Source organism: Sphaeramia orbicularis, chromosome 17, assembly GCF_902148855.1.
Source record: "Sphaeramia orbicularis chromosome 17, fSphaOr1.1, whole genome shotgun sequence".
NCBI classification, from domain to species: domain Eukaryota; kingdom Metazoa; phylum Chordata; class Actinopteri; order Kurtiformes; family Apogonidae; genus Sphaeramia; species Sphaeramia orbicularis.
The window spans coordinates 28,033,351-28,048,398 of record NC_043973.1 but is presented as its reverse complement, the minus strand read 5'-3'; positions in this window follow the sequence as shown (position 1 = coordinate 28,048,398).

The window sequence follows — 15,048 nt, the reverse complement described above, 5'->3', positions numbered from 1 at the left end:
CATCATCATTTTTATTACCTCAGACTCGCAACCTAATCTGTTAAAAAAAAAAAAAAAGTGAGCAGACAAGCTGTTGTGGATTTCAGGGTTTCACTGCACCTGACTGAACTAAAAAAAAAAAAAAAAAAAAAAAAAAAAAGATAATTATTCCCATTGATTAATGTTTTTAACCAGTACAATGGTGAAAAGTAGCTGGTTTAAAGTAAAAGTCATTTTTTCAGGTTGAAATACGCAAAAATAAGATGTTTTTTGTACAAATCCTTGAAATCAAATGAGCCACGAGTACAGATCTGAAGCAGCTAGATCAAACTATCTCACCAAAATATAGCTATTACCCTATTTTTTTGTTAAAAACAAATTACACTGTTGCTCATAAAGCTGGAATAATTCAGTTTTCAGACACATTCCTTTTTTTATTCCTATTTGCACACGTTATTATCACCTTTGACCTGGTGCAGCGATCACGTACCGAGCCCCAGTTACGCTTCATTTATCAAGAATAAATCACATCATCACAATCATTTCATTAGAACAGGAAAACAATATTCCAACTTTATTCCAACATAATTTCCAACATAATTTAGCCACTAATGAATCATTTAAATACTTTTTCCTATACTTACGGTTAGCCTGCATAAAAACAGTGCATGTATGTACATTCAGTGACAAGAAAAAATATGTGTTCTCCATTGTAAAGTAGTTGTTTAAGCAACTGAAGTTTTTTGTTTGTTTGTTTGTTTGTTTTTTTTGCAACAAATTTTAACATAAACAGAAAAATATCTGAATTACTTTGTATCTCCATTTACACATACTTTTGGTGTTGTTAAGAGTCATTGAGAACATAAAGAAAAGAAAGTGAGGGGGAGTTTTAATAATTTCACAGCTGATGTCTGCTTGATCTGGATGCAACGATCATGTACCGAGCCATAGTTATGCTTTATTTATCAAGAATAAATCACAGTCACAATCATTTCATGAGAAGAGCTAAACATATTTTATTCCAACATTATGCGCAACAGTAGATTGTAGTAGTATTAATATATGTAGTCTCATGTCAAAGTTCATAAGATGTGCCTTTTAAATTGCCTATACATGATTTTTGCTGCTACCAATCTCTCAATAAACACAAAAACAATTGAGATTGTAGCAGTGTGTGAGTTATGGGAGTTGTTTCAGCACTGTAGCTTAACAGAAATCTTAATTAGAGACAAGGTAATGTATTAAAGATTTATTCAGGGAGTGTTTAGGGACATACATTCATGTGATGTAATTTCATTTTAATGTCATAACCTCATATAACATTAAAAAGTTGATGTAAGTAAAGGGTCCTTGATGCTACTACTTTAAATAAAATTACACATTTCTTTTGATTTGAACATAATTGTAAATGTTTAGATTGATTGAATTGAAAGACACATAAACTATAACAGATGCTGATTGATTTAGAAACCTTACATATACCTTTAAATTCACAAAATTGAAAAGCCAACAATCTAAACGTACAATATGAGGTTTTGAGGCTACATGGGGGTAATCAGTTGCTCATCTGAAACATAGGTTGTGGTTCATCTTTTATCCTCCATAGCTGACATCCACTTTACTACCAGCGATTGCAAAACCTTACTCCCATCTCAACCATGATGAATAATTCCACAATGCAATGAACACACTCGAGAAAAAGCATGTTATAAATCAATTCCTTGAGCCATTAAAAATACACCCAGGGATTGGATGCTTCTGTCTTTAATTGCTTGGTGTGGAGTGGATGAGGTTTTGTTGTCGATACTGTCAGTCTTATGATCACACTGAAAGTGAACTGGTCGCATACAAAAAAGGAATGTACAATGAATGTGAATCACAAGTTATACTCAGCACGAACAGGTCATTATCCCTTTATAGGGCAATCAATGAAATACTCTGAAATTACAATTTCAGCCTTTGTCTGGTATTGGCATCTACGTCCTCGTCCTTGGTGTGACAACAGTTTCCCTCCTCTTCCTATAAAACATTTGAGCAGACACTTGATAAAAAGCAAACACATACAATAAAACAACTGTTATAGGGTCAAAAACTGACAAAAATCACTCATATTCACTATTTACAGTTTCAAAATTTCTGTAAAATCTCTCTGAACTGCTATAGAGTGTTATAAAAACCAAGATGCTTCTTGACCTCACTGAGGCATGGGATTGGCCGCGTGGTCCAGCGGTTACGTAGGGTAAAAAAATTGTTCTGATCATAATGAGTTGGCCTACATTTACCTGGCATATATGTGTAATAAATGGATGGAAAGGGTATTTCTAGTACTTTGAGGCCATGCAAAGACATTTGTCAATTTCAGTCATTTTCACTGAAATCTTTGTGGAAAAACATCTGTTATGTAAGGTAAAAAAAATTAAAATAAATAATAAAACATTAAAAACCGGCAAATTTTTCAGCATATCAAAAGTTGCTGTTTTCTCTTGAAGTTGCCTAAATTAACATTACCATAGTGTCTAGTATATTGTTGACTGTCACTCCTGGAATTTAGGTGAAAAAAAAATTAATCAGTCTAGGATTGGGGGATATCAATATGAAGGGAGGTCTGGTTATGTAGGGCAGTGTTTTTCAACCTCAGGGTCGGGACCCCAGGTGGGGTTGCCTGGAATTAAAATGAGGTCACCTGAAATTTCTAGTAATTGATAAAAATTAAAAAAAAAAAAAAAAAAAAATTAGTAATAAAAAAATATATGGTGAGTTGAGAGAGACAATCATAATACATAAAAGACATGACAAACTGAAGCTGAAACTGAAGCTCTGTGGTTCTGTTTATCTGTCAAATGTTCATTGTAGTCGGTTTCAGATGCTGCAGCTCTTTCATAATTCATAGTTTGAGTTCTTGTTTGTTCAGTATTAATTGTCAGCCTTGTAAATCCAAGCTGGACTGACTGTACATATCCTGACCAAGGAAAATAAAATTCTCACTTTATGCAATAATCTACACCTGGCTTTTCTGCCTCCATCCATAATAATATACATTATATAGACTAAATGTTGTCTAAAATTAATGTTTATTTGCAACATAGTATAGCAAACTATTACATGATCAAAACCAAATTAATTTTAGCAAAAAAATGTGTGTTTTGAATGTCTGGGGTCGCACGAAATTTGTGATATTAAAATGGGGTCACGAGCCAAATAAGGTTGGGAACCACTGACGTAGGGTAAAGTGATTATGGTTATGCAGGGTAAATTCTCAAGTCCTCGAGGCTGGTAATCAAAATTATCTGTCAAACACAAGTGATTTCATATCATCCCGATATCATGCTCGGAGTGAATAAGTATAAGTAATGTTTAAAACCTATAATCATTAAGGTTGAGATATAAACCAGTACTCTCGTGGGCAAGTAAAGTATGAGACAAAAAATGTAATTGTGGACATCAAACATAGTCTCTTAAAACTATAAAAATCAACCACTCTCTTTTTTTGTTGACATCATTAAGAAATAGTAAAGTTGGTTTTAGGACTCCCAAACAGTTATGTATCAGCTACAAATGACAAAATAAGTCTATCTTTAAGTTTTTTTTTCACCCAACATGTTCATAGACCCCTGACTGTGCCTGTTTGAAATGACCAAAAATAGTCGCTTGCTTGATAAAGGGTTAATGTCCATCAAATATAGATGGATATGTTCTGGATCAGTAAGAAATGTATCATGTTGATATTGTTATGAAGCACATGTATGATAACCGCCTTCATTTCAGAGAAAGTCACAAAAATGTCAAAAAGTGACCCACCAAGAATTCTATACTCAGATCATCTTCAAGGAGGTTGAACAAAAAGACATATATACAAACACACCGGATGGCCACAAGGATAATAATAAGAGTTCCTCGCTGTGGCAGGGAGGAAGTCTCATTGCAAATCGATGGCCAAAAAACAAAACCTCCTATCTGCAAATTTTTTGATTTTGAGTTTTCACATTAAATGGACTGCACTTTGGGAGGCATAAATACCTAGTAAGTATGGTTAACACATAATATAGAAAGAGAGTCTGAGAACAGTAGAATATGCTTGGGTATCTTTAACAAAGACCATACTATAATAAAACTAAATGTTTTTTTTTTTTTGTTTCCTGAAAAAAGTGATTTTTTCAGATAGGAGGTTTTGTATTCTGGCCATCGATATGTGAATGGTTAAAGATGAGGACGCTACAAATTACATGCATATTTAACCCATAAAGACCCAAATAAACAAACAAGACACAAACCATTTACAGATATAAATTGTTTAATACCTGTTGATTCACTAATCCTATCAATACTTGTAAATAATTGGTGTAAAATGCAGTTTGTCATGGTTTCTTGGTCATTAGATATGACTCATTTGGACGTTCAGAGGCTCCGTAGTGAACATGGAAACACCGTCATCTTCTACAACATTGATTCACCAGTAAAACCCATGGAGTTGGATCAATGACAGTGGATGGAGACACTTGTTTTTACAGTTATCAATTTCTTTGCTGAAAAAGTAATTTTTTCTTCATTTTTTCATGAATATCTATGATCTGTGAATTAAATATAGGAAAATACATGATTCAGACTGAAAAATGTTAAATACAAAGGATAATATTACCAAAAAAAAAAAAAAAAATGGTGATAAATCAATTAAGAAAGGTAGAAATAGAGAATAATTCATTTGGGAATTGCCACAGAAATAGCACTGGGTCTTAATGGGTTAATATGAAACTGGGTAATAAAGACTATCCATTGTGTGCATTGGTCAAGAAACTACCAAGGCAAGGTACTAATACAAAATAAGGGATTACAAATACACAATAGTATGTAATGGTAATAGCGTTTCAAACATATTTGCACCACATTTTACTGAGAAAATAAGTGGGGAAACATCAAACAATATGGATTTGTGGTGATGATGGGAACCCTCATCCACAGCCTTTGTTATATAAGTCTACAATGATTGGCTTTTGTCAGAAGTGGTCACTGCAATCAACCACTTTTGTTCACTGTCGTAAATATATCATAGTACTGGAGTGTTTCTAATATTGATAGAATGATTCATTGTGGTCACAAATGCCATGAATGAACGTCAGTGTTCGCACAAACTCTGTCTTGTTTCTCAAATTGAGGACTTCACTAGTGTGATTGTTTCACATAGAACCACTCTAGTCTTTGATTTGAATAACTGACAATATTTTAAGATGAACAAATCAGAGACCATTCAAGACATGATTCGGTAATCTGATGTTAAACCATGGCTGAACTTTTGTTACTGAAAGAAACGAGGGGATAAAAACATATTTTACATTATCTTCAAGCATCGAATTCAGGAGATTAAAAAAAAGGACCTCTCTGATTATAATGACAGATTCAAACATTGTCTTCCTTTGAGACAAACTCTGACATTATGAAGAAATGTGGATGGAATGTCAGTGCTCGGTATCAGCGGGTAGAGGATGTTTAAGGTGGTGGAAACTCCAGTGAGGGTCTTCAAATATGCAGTGAATTCTTCTCATTCTTCAGTTAAGTAGAAGATGCTCCTGATTGAAATAAATAAAACATAAATTTTTAAGTGCATTTGTTTTAATAATTCATATCATTTGAGATGACTTGAAAAACTTTGTAACATCTTGGGATCTTAATTTAATTCTTTTCTTTATCAGGCATGAGGATATTTTATTTCCTTCAATACCAGATTACATTCTACAGTATATAAAGTAAAGTCAAGTATATAAACAAAATCAGGAGCTATTAATATTAACCTCACACATTTATATTCATAAAGCACAAAAACATGTGGTTTCTGTGAAGCTCCATGGGGGTTCATTTGGCATATCATCTCCTTTTGTTATTACCCCCCACCCCCCCGAAGAGGAGGCAAGGGGTATAGTTTTTGTTTCAGTTTGTTTGTTTCTTTGTCTCCTTGTTTGTAAACATTTTACCAGCAAATCTATTGGTGGAATTCATACCATATTGGGTTTATAGATTGCCAATGACCCAGAATAGATCTGATTAAATTTTGGGAAGAGTAGGTCAAAGTTCAAATTTTTTATGAACTTTTTTATATCTTTTTTTCCCCATCTAGTTATAATGGGTGAAATTTCACATGTCTGTAGCAGCAAAACTACTGTTTGAATTCATACCAAATTGAGTTTATAGATTGCCAGTGACCCAGAATAGATGTGACTGTATTTTGGGAAACATGAGTCAAAGTTAAAATTTCTTATGAATTTTTAATTCATTATTTTCTCCCATTTACTTATAATGGGGCAAAATTTCAAATGTCTATAAAACATCCATTTTGTTTCAATTTACCTCAGACTTGGCACATATACAGAGACAATTGATATGCTGACATCAGCACATGCATAGACATGATGACATCACCTGGATCAATGCCAAAATAAGCTACAATATGTGCGAGGGCGGGGTTTGTTGTGCCTGGCACCACTTGTTTATGATGTTTGTTTTTTTTTACTGTAAAGATAAACAATAATCATATAAAAATGAAACTAAAGATCTCCAACAGCAGTGTTTGAAGAGTTGTTCTCATGTATCTCTAGAATAAGACAAATCCCGTAGGAAAGTGAGCACATTTGTAGTAAAATGTCAATGCAATTGTATCAGCATGTGTCGAAGGACCTGGTTAAAGGGCTGTTAAATAATTTTGCAGGTTAAGGGACTTGCTCTTGCTCCCTGCGGCTGCACTCAGCTACAGTCACGTTTCTATGGTCTGTAAGCATCAGTTGACTGAAACAGTACGGATATGTGCGCCAGTGATGATGGACATACATGACACAGTCAATGATTTACACTTCCAGCTCTATAATTTCGTCACAGTTTGGCTGGAAATATCATATGCACAAATGTATTAATAGTATTCTGTGTTGGCGCCAAGAATGAATTAAAATAAAAGGTTAAAATGTTTCCTCTATCATTGTTACATATGGCTTTTGGATATGGTTTACTCTATTAATAAGAAAATATGACTTTCTGTTTGCTTCTTTAAATCCTTAAAGACATAATACTGCTTTTGTGAGGACTTGCAAATACTTTTTCTTTCCATTTAACCATTCTTTAGTGATTTATCACCATTTATTGTAATATTATCTTATGCATTTCCCATTTTTCAGTGAAAATCTACTGAATACTGAATAAAAGCTCAGGGTAAATTCAAAGGTCATTTTAATAAAACAGAAAAATCTGGAGAAAAAGTAATTTTTTTTCAGCAAAATATATAATTAACAGAATATTAAAGCAAGTGTCTACAACAACCACAACCAATGTTTTCTTGGTCAATCACTGTTCCAGAAGATGACAGTGTTTCCATAGTCACTACAGAGCTTCTGATCATCCACATGGGTCATATCAGATTATAATGAGAAGCTGAGAAATCACATGTTACCGGATTTATTCAAATGTATTGATAGGATTAGTGGTTAAAAGTTGTTAAACAGATCAGATTAGCATACTTTTGGTGTTTTCTAAGAGTTAAAATGGAAGCTGCATCCTTTAAATGGATTCAGTGTCCAGAGCATTTATTTCTTTGGAGATACTATAACAATAATATCAGCTGAAGTGTCTCTTGAGGAAATAAAATTGTTTCCAGTCTTGTCAGAATGTGAAAACTGCTTCAAAGTGGAGAAATTGATTTAGTGATGAAGAGATGAGATACATTTGAGGAAAGGGTGAGTCAAGAGAGGTTACACTGATGGGTGAGGAGAGTTTGTTTTAATTGCATAGCACAGATTGAAGGGATAAAGTTAGTCAGAAATTGCACTTTTACAAGAAATTCTGTCATGAGTAGTTTGTGTGTGTGTGTGTGTGTGTGTGTGTGTGTGTGTGTGTGTGTGTGTGTGTGTGTGTGTGTGTGTGTGTGTGTGTGTGTGTGTGTGTGTGTCTCTGTGTCTTTGTACTGTTCTCCTTTTAAATGTCAGTGACCAACTAAAGAAAAGGTGTGTGCAAAAATGCCATTATGTTAAAAACAAAAGCAGTGTTTCTCATCATCTTATGTAATGCTGTGGAATCATTATGTGAATTATGTTAAGTCAATCTTTAATTGAATCTATCCGTTTAAACTGGACTTCTATTACAAGCTATTGATTTAATCACCACTGGGTAATCAAAATGCCACACATAATTTTCATAATAGATAGTGCACAGCAGTGCTGAATGCACCAGATTAAGCATAAATCTCTAATTGGCTTTTGATTTTAGCCTGTGTTTTTATTTCAGGATAGTAAGTCATGGACAGAGGAGCAGTAAAGGTAAAACAGAATAGATAACTAGCCACAGTGCCATCTAGTGATACTTCCTGTGTGTGGATTAGGGGTCGGGATAGGGGAGAAAAATGATGGCACATAACAGGCAGGGCCCTAGAACAGATTTGTTTTTTTCTTTCTAATGAAAGATATTAACCTATCACCATAAAAGAACTGATGGTTCACAAGGCACTAACAATTGTATTTGTTATCCAGCCCCCCAAAGGGGAGACAAGAAGTGTTTGGTTTGGTTTGGTTTGGTTTGGTTTGGTTTTTTTTCTTTCTTTCTTTCTTTCTTTCTTTCTTTCTTTCTTTCTTTCTTTCTTTCTTTCCTTCTTTCTTTCTTTCTTTCTTTCTTTCTTTCTTTCTTTCTTTCTTGACACTCTAGCAGAAAACTATTGGTTGAATTCATACCAGATTGGGTTTATTACGGTGGCCCAGAGGTGCAACAGGCCAAAAAATTATCCACTAGACGAAAAAAATTATCTACTACAAGAATAAAAAAGAGAACAGCCTAAAAAAATTATCCACTACATGAAAAAAATTATCTACTACAAGAAAAAAAAGAGAACAGCCTAAAAAAATTATCCACGAGATGAAAAAAATTATCTACTACAAGAAAAAAAAAAGAACAGCCTAAAAAAATTATCCACGAGATGAAAAAAATTATCTACTACAAGAAAAAAAAAAGAGAAAAACAGCCCAAAAAATTATCCACTATAAGGAAAAAAAAAGAGAGAACAGCCTAAAAAAATTATCCACTAGACAAAAAATTATCTACTGCAAGAAAAAAAGAAAACAGCCTAAAAAATTATCCACTATAAGAAAAAAAAGAGAACAGCCCAAAAAAATTATCCACTAGATGAAAAAAAAATCCCCTATAAGAAAGAAAAGAGACCAGCCAAAAAAATTATCCACTAAAAGAAAAAAAAAGAGAACAGGCAAAAAAAATTATCTACTAGCCCAAAAAATTATTCACTATAAGAAAAAAAAAAGAACAGGTGGAAAAAATTATCTACTATGAGAAAAAAAAAGAGAGCAGCCCAAAAAAATATCCACTATAAGAAAAAAAAAAAAACATCATCCACCTTTTCAATTACGGGGGCGCTGTTTTCCCGAAAGGTGCCTTGCTTTAAAATTAAGGCCACCACAAAAAATAAAAGGATAGGCTGAAAAATTTTAAGGCTTTCGGCTAATGTGGCTAATGCTAAGGAAGTACCCCACCGGAAGTGGAGGTCGTGCGCTAAAAAATAAAGTTATTTTAAAATATAGATATTTCCATTAATATAGTTTGCAAAGCAGTTAAATGATTAAATACGGTTCCAGTGTCTGCTCAAGGTTAGGCATGGGCGTTAAATGGTTAAGGTTAGGGTATGGTTGGGGTTAGTTTTCAGTGGTAAATGGCCCTTGTGTGCACTGTGTGAAGGTTCGTTGCTAAGCTAATGCTAACGCGAAAAGTTGACGGCAACTTTGTGAACTACCTGTGCGAGTAAACAATTGTGTGATTACGGTGTTGAATTGTTCAACTGCCTGACATTCAATATCATTTTTGATGAATATTCGCTACAAGAAGTTCTAAAATTATTTTATTTTGAGAGGAGGAGAAGAGGAGCTTCCTGTGGAGCTCCACTATCATGGCATCGCCCATTTGTTGAGAGACAGCGAGTGCATATTGCGGCACCGACACCTGGTGCCGTGGCACCTCGGCTGGTGCCGCGAGGTACCGTGGCACCTCGGCTTGTGCGGCACCACGGTTGATGCCGCGAGGTGCCGTAGCACCTCGGCTGGTGCCGCGACGTACCGTGGTACCACGGCTCGGTGCCAGGTACCCCAGCACGGCACCGCGTACCATGGCTCGGTACATGGCTCGGCACCTGGCTCATTGCCAGGTGCCGAGGCACTGCGGTACCACGGCACACATCTTTATCTCCACAAAATGTCCTTCTTGATCTAGTGTTAGTGAAGACACTCCGTTTGAGTTGAGGAGAAGAGGTCTACCTGCAAACAAATGGGCGATGCCATGATAGTGGAGCTCCACAGGAAGCTCCTCTTCTCCTCCTCTCAAAATAAAATAACACAAAGTTGCCGTCAACTTTTCGCGTTAGCATTAGCTTAGCAACGAACCTTCACACAGTGCACACAAGGGCCATTTACCACTGAAAACTAACCACAACCATACCCTAACCTTAACCATTTAACGCCCATGCCTAACCTTGAGCAGACACTGGAACCGTATTTAATCATTTAACTGCTTTGCAAACTATATTAATGGAAATATCTATATTTTAAAATAACTTTATTTTTTAGCGCACGACCTCCACTTCCGGTGGGGTACTTCCTTAGCATTAGCCACATTAGCCGAAAGCCTTAAAATTTTTCAGCCTATCCTTTTATTTTTTGTCGTGGTCTTAATTTTAAAGCAAGACACCTTTCGGGTAAACAGCGCCCCCGTAATTGAAAAGGTGGATGATGTTTTTTTTTTTTTCTTATAGTGGATATTTTTTTGGGCTGCTCTCTTTTTTTTTCTCATAGTAGATAATTTTTTCCACCTGTTCTTTTTTTTTTTCTTATAGTGAATAATTTTTTGGGCTAGTAGATAATTTTTTTTGCCTGTTCTCTTTTTTTTTCTTTTAGTGGATAATTTTTTTGGCTGGTCTCTTTTTTTTCCTTATGGGGGATTTTTTTTTTTTTTTCATCTAGTGGATAATTTATTTTAGGCTGTTCTCTTTTTTTTCTTACAGTGGATAATTTTTTTTGGGCTGTTCTCTTTTTTTTCTTGTAGTAGATAATTTTTTTCATCTAGTGGATAATTTTTTTAGGCTGTTCTCTTTTTTTTTTCTTGTAGTAGATAATTTTTTTCATGTAGTGGATAATTTTTTTTAGGCTGTTCTCTTTTTTTCTTATAGTGGATAATTTTTTTAGGCTGTTCTCTTTTTTTTTCTTGAAGTAGATAATTTTTTTCATCTAGTGGATAATTTTTTTAGGCTGTTCTCTTTTTTTTCTTGTAGTAGATAATTTTTTTCATCTAGTGGATAATTTTTTTAGGCTGTTCTCTTTTTTTTCTTATACTGGATAATTTTTTTTGGGCTGTTCTCTTTTTTTTCTTGTAGTAGATAATTTTTTTCATCTAGTGGATAATTTTTTTAGGCTGTTCTCTTTTTTTTTTTTTTTTTTCTTATACTGGATAATTTTTTTGGGCTGTTCTCTTTTTTTCTTGTAGTAGATAATTTTTTTCATCTAGTGGATAATTTTTTTAGGCTGTTCTCTGTTTTTTTTCTTGTAGTAGATAATTTTTTTCGTCTAGTGGATAATTTTTTGGCCTGTTGCACCTCTGGGCCACCGTAGTTTATAGCTTGCCAGTGACGCAGAATAGATATGATTATACCTTGAGAACAGTAGGTCAAAGTTAAAAAAATTTTTTGGGAATTTTTACAATCTTTTTTCCCCCATTTACTTTTAATGGGGGAAATTTCACATGTCTGTAGCAGCAAAACTATTTTCATACCAAATTAGGTTTCTAGATTGCCAGTAACCCAGAATACATTTTGGGAAAAGTAGGTCAGAGTTAAAATTTTTATGAAATTTTTTAATCTTTTTCTTCTCCCATTTACTTAAAATGGGCAAAATTTCAAATGTCTATAAAAACATCCATTTTGTTTCAATTTACTTCAAACTTGGCACATATATAGAGGCTAGTGATATGCTGACATCAGCACGCACATAGACATGATGACATCAGCTGGATCAATGCCAAAATAAGCAACAATACATGCGAGGGGCGGGGCTTGTATTGCCTGTCACCACTTGTGGTGCTTGTTTTGTTTTGTTTTGTTTTTGGCAAACAGAATAAAATCCAGTCTGACCCCCCTCCTTATTTCAGATAAGGTTTGGTCTATTCTAGTAAATATGCTTCCACCCAAAGAGTAAAATTACATATAATTTTGTATTTGTACATCAATGGAAAAAAAAATCTAGAGACTGTAAGAATGTGAATGCTTGCACCTTTCTCATCAGTCTTGCATGAAATCCTAAAGTCACCTGTACCCAGAATATTGATCCATGCCTGCACAGTGTTATATTTTTAGGGTTTGCATGGTTTGTAGCATTAAAATGGTGGGGCCCAAAGTGATATTTTTGTCACAGGGCCTCAAATCCCTGGCAGCACACCTGGTCTGGATACATATTTTACAATGTTGCATGATGAAACATTCTGAAGTGAACAGAATTAAATTAGGAAATATAACATATCAAATGTACTGTATGTTCACACAGTGTTGTATTACACCAGACTGTGTGTGTTGGGTGGTTTCAAGCAGAAATCTAGTTGATGCAGTGTAAAATCAAAGGTTTAAAATATGCAAATTAAGAAGTGCAGGTTAAATCTAGAACAGATCATGTGATTTGATCCACACATCATTATAAACTGTGATGAGTCTAATGAATACATCCCTACTGTGATGATTTTGCATTGTCAGCAACAGTATTATCCTCCTTCAGTCTGTCAAAAGTACTTTGCTGCTGTCTCAGAAAAGATAACAGCTCATTACTTTACATCTACTTACTGTAAATGAGCAAATTAGGACCCAGCTGTTTATTTTCTTTCCATTACATGTAAATGAGAGGCACTAGGAGATGAATGGACTCATAGAGGCACAAACCGTTTTCTGGCCTGAGTAAAGTTCACAGATCCCTCATATACTGATGGCTAACTTTAACCTCTGCGTTCACAGCTGCACTATTTACTTTAGTTTCTGGATGCAGTCAATGGTCTGCAGGAAGCATTGGTCCAGAACGAGGGAATACCTCTGAGGAGAAGGATGGAGAAAGGAGTCATTCAAACCTGGAATGACAAATAGGTGAGGCTGTTTATGTATGCTGTGTTTACATAAGTTTGTGTTTGGTTTGGTGGGTTATTGGGCATTTTGGAATAAATCTACACCTTTCTGCGTAATACAGCTTCATAAAACAATATTAAATTTGTTTGGTCAAGTGTAATTTATTTGAAAGTGATGACACTCTTTAATGACTGTAGTCAACATGAGTAGATATATACATTTTGGACAACATCAATTTTTAAAAACAATCCCAGAAACATTTTAAGCTTTATTTCGTTTAAAAAAAAAAATCTGCTAATATTGGCTTTGTTCCTATCAAGTATGATATGTTCAAAATAAAATTACCCAGGTTCCTCATGGGAAAACATCCGAGATGCCCATGAACACTGACTTTGTTTTACTAGGAAGTTGTGTTATGGCAGATTTAAAAAACACCCAAACAAAAATTTATTAAGTTAAACATTTTCCCTGGACTCGGATGCAGTTAGGGACCATGACAAGTATTTGCTCCATCAACACCCTTTCTGACGCACATTGCTACATTTGATACATATTTGGGCATGTAGTCAGAAAGCTCATTGTATCTCTTTTTTTTTCTTCGTCCAATGACACATCTCAACAGTAACAGCGGTAACGTCTACATTAAAGGGTGCCTCACCTTCTATCCAGGAGGTATTCAACACAAGCTGTTTTTTGTTACTCTGAGCATAAAGGCTTTCTTCATCACGTCCAAACTCTGATATTTTTGTCTTGTGGCACTTTTTCGCTCAGTCCAATGGGGACCTGCCAATCTCCCACAGGGTCCTGGAAGAAATAGTGCGGTATTTGAAGCAGCACACTAACTCAGCCATGGTTTTAAATTAAGCGTGATGTGGAGGGCAGGGAGAAGGAAGGGGGGGTCTGCGCTGAAATCCTTTTGGCTACATAGGAAGAAAATAACTCGGATGTTAGTATGAATGTAGGGGCCACTCAACCTTTGGATTAAGTTAAGATCATGCTAACATCATACTGTACATGTGACAGGCTCAGGGGGACGTATACAGGATTACAGTGGGAGTTTGTGTAGCTAGAGTCCGCATTCATTTTCAACCACTATTCCCACACAGCTGGTTTCAAGTCAGAAATGATTACCAGTGACATTTAAAAGGAATATTGAAGTATTGGGAACTTAACTGGGGTGTTTACTATTAGTATTGGCCTGTCACACATTTACTTACAACCGAAAGGAGCCAAAAGAAACTCAAACCTCTAGGAAGGTCATGGCCATGAAGGTAAACAATATATTGAAAACATCTGATGAATTTTGGCTCCTTTATATTGTTTAAATTGGATGCCCGATTTGTTTAGATAAATACTTTAAAATAGACATCACTGCTCTCTGTATGTACCTGCACGCACTTATGACTGCCACAAGACAAGAATACATTAAAGTAATAAAATATGACATTTATAAGACACCAAACAAAGACGATACAGAACTGTGGCGAAGCATCGTATAAGTATCACACAATTCTTATTACACTGAAAGCTCTGCTACTGTAAGTTACAGGAAGGTTATTGAATGTACAAAAGAATCATCAAATGCTGCCTATCAGGGTTTAAATGGAGAAACAGACAGAGTTCTGCATGGTATTTATGGGGCAAACCAGGAGAACGAGTTTCCTGCAGGCTTGTATTTGTCACATGTGACAGGAGAAGGTAGGGCTCAGCTGGATGTGAGGTTGAACAGGGACCAGTCAGTTCCCCTGGTTAGTGTCTTGTCTGGACTGCCACAGAGCCTGCAGGAAAACATGCTTGACTTGTCTCATCACGTCACAGCGGTGCTGCAGGTCATAGTTGAGAGAGCTTTTTAGCGATGCTCTCAGCACCTCCATTTCCTCCAGCTGAATGACCAGCTAACAGACAACACACCAGAACAACAACAGCATCTCTGTGCCAGGCCTGTCATCATT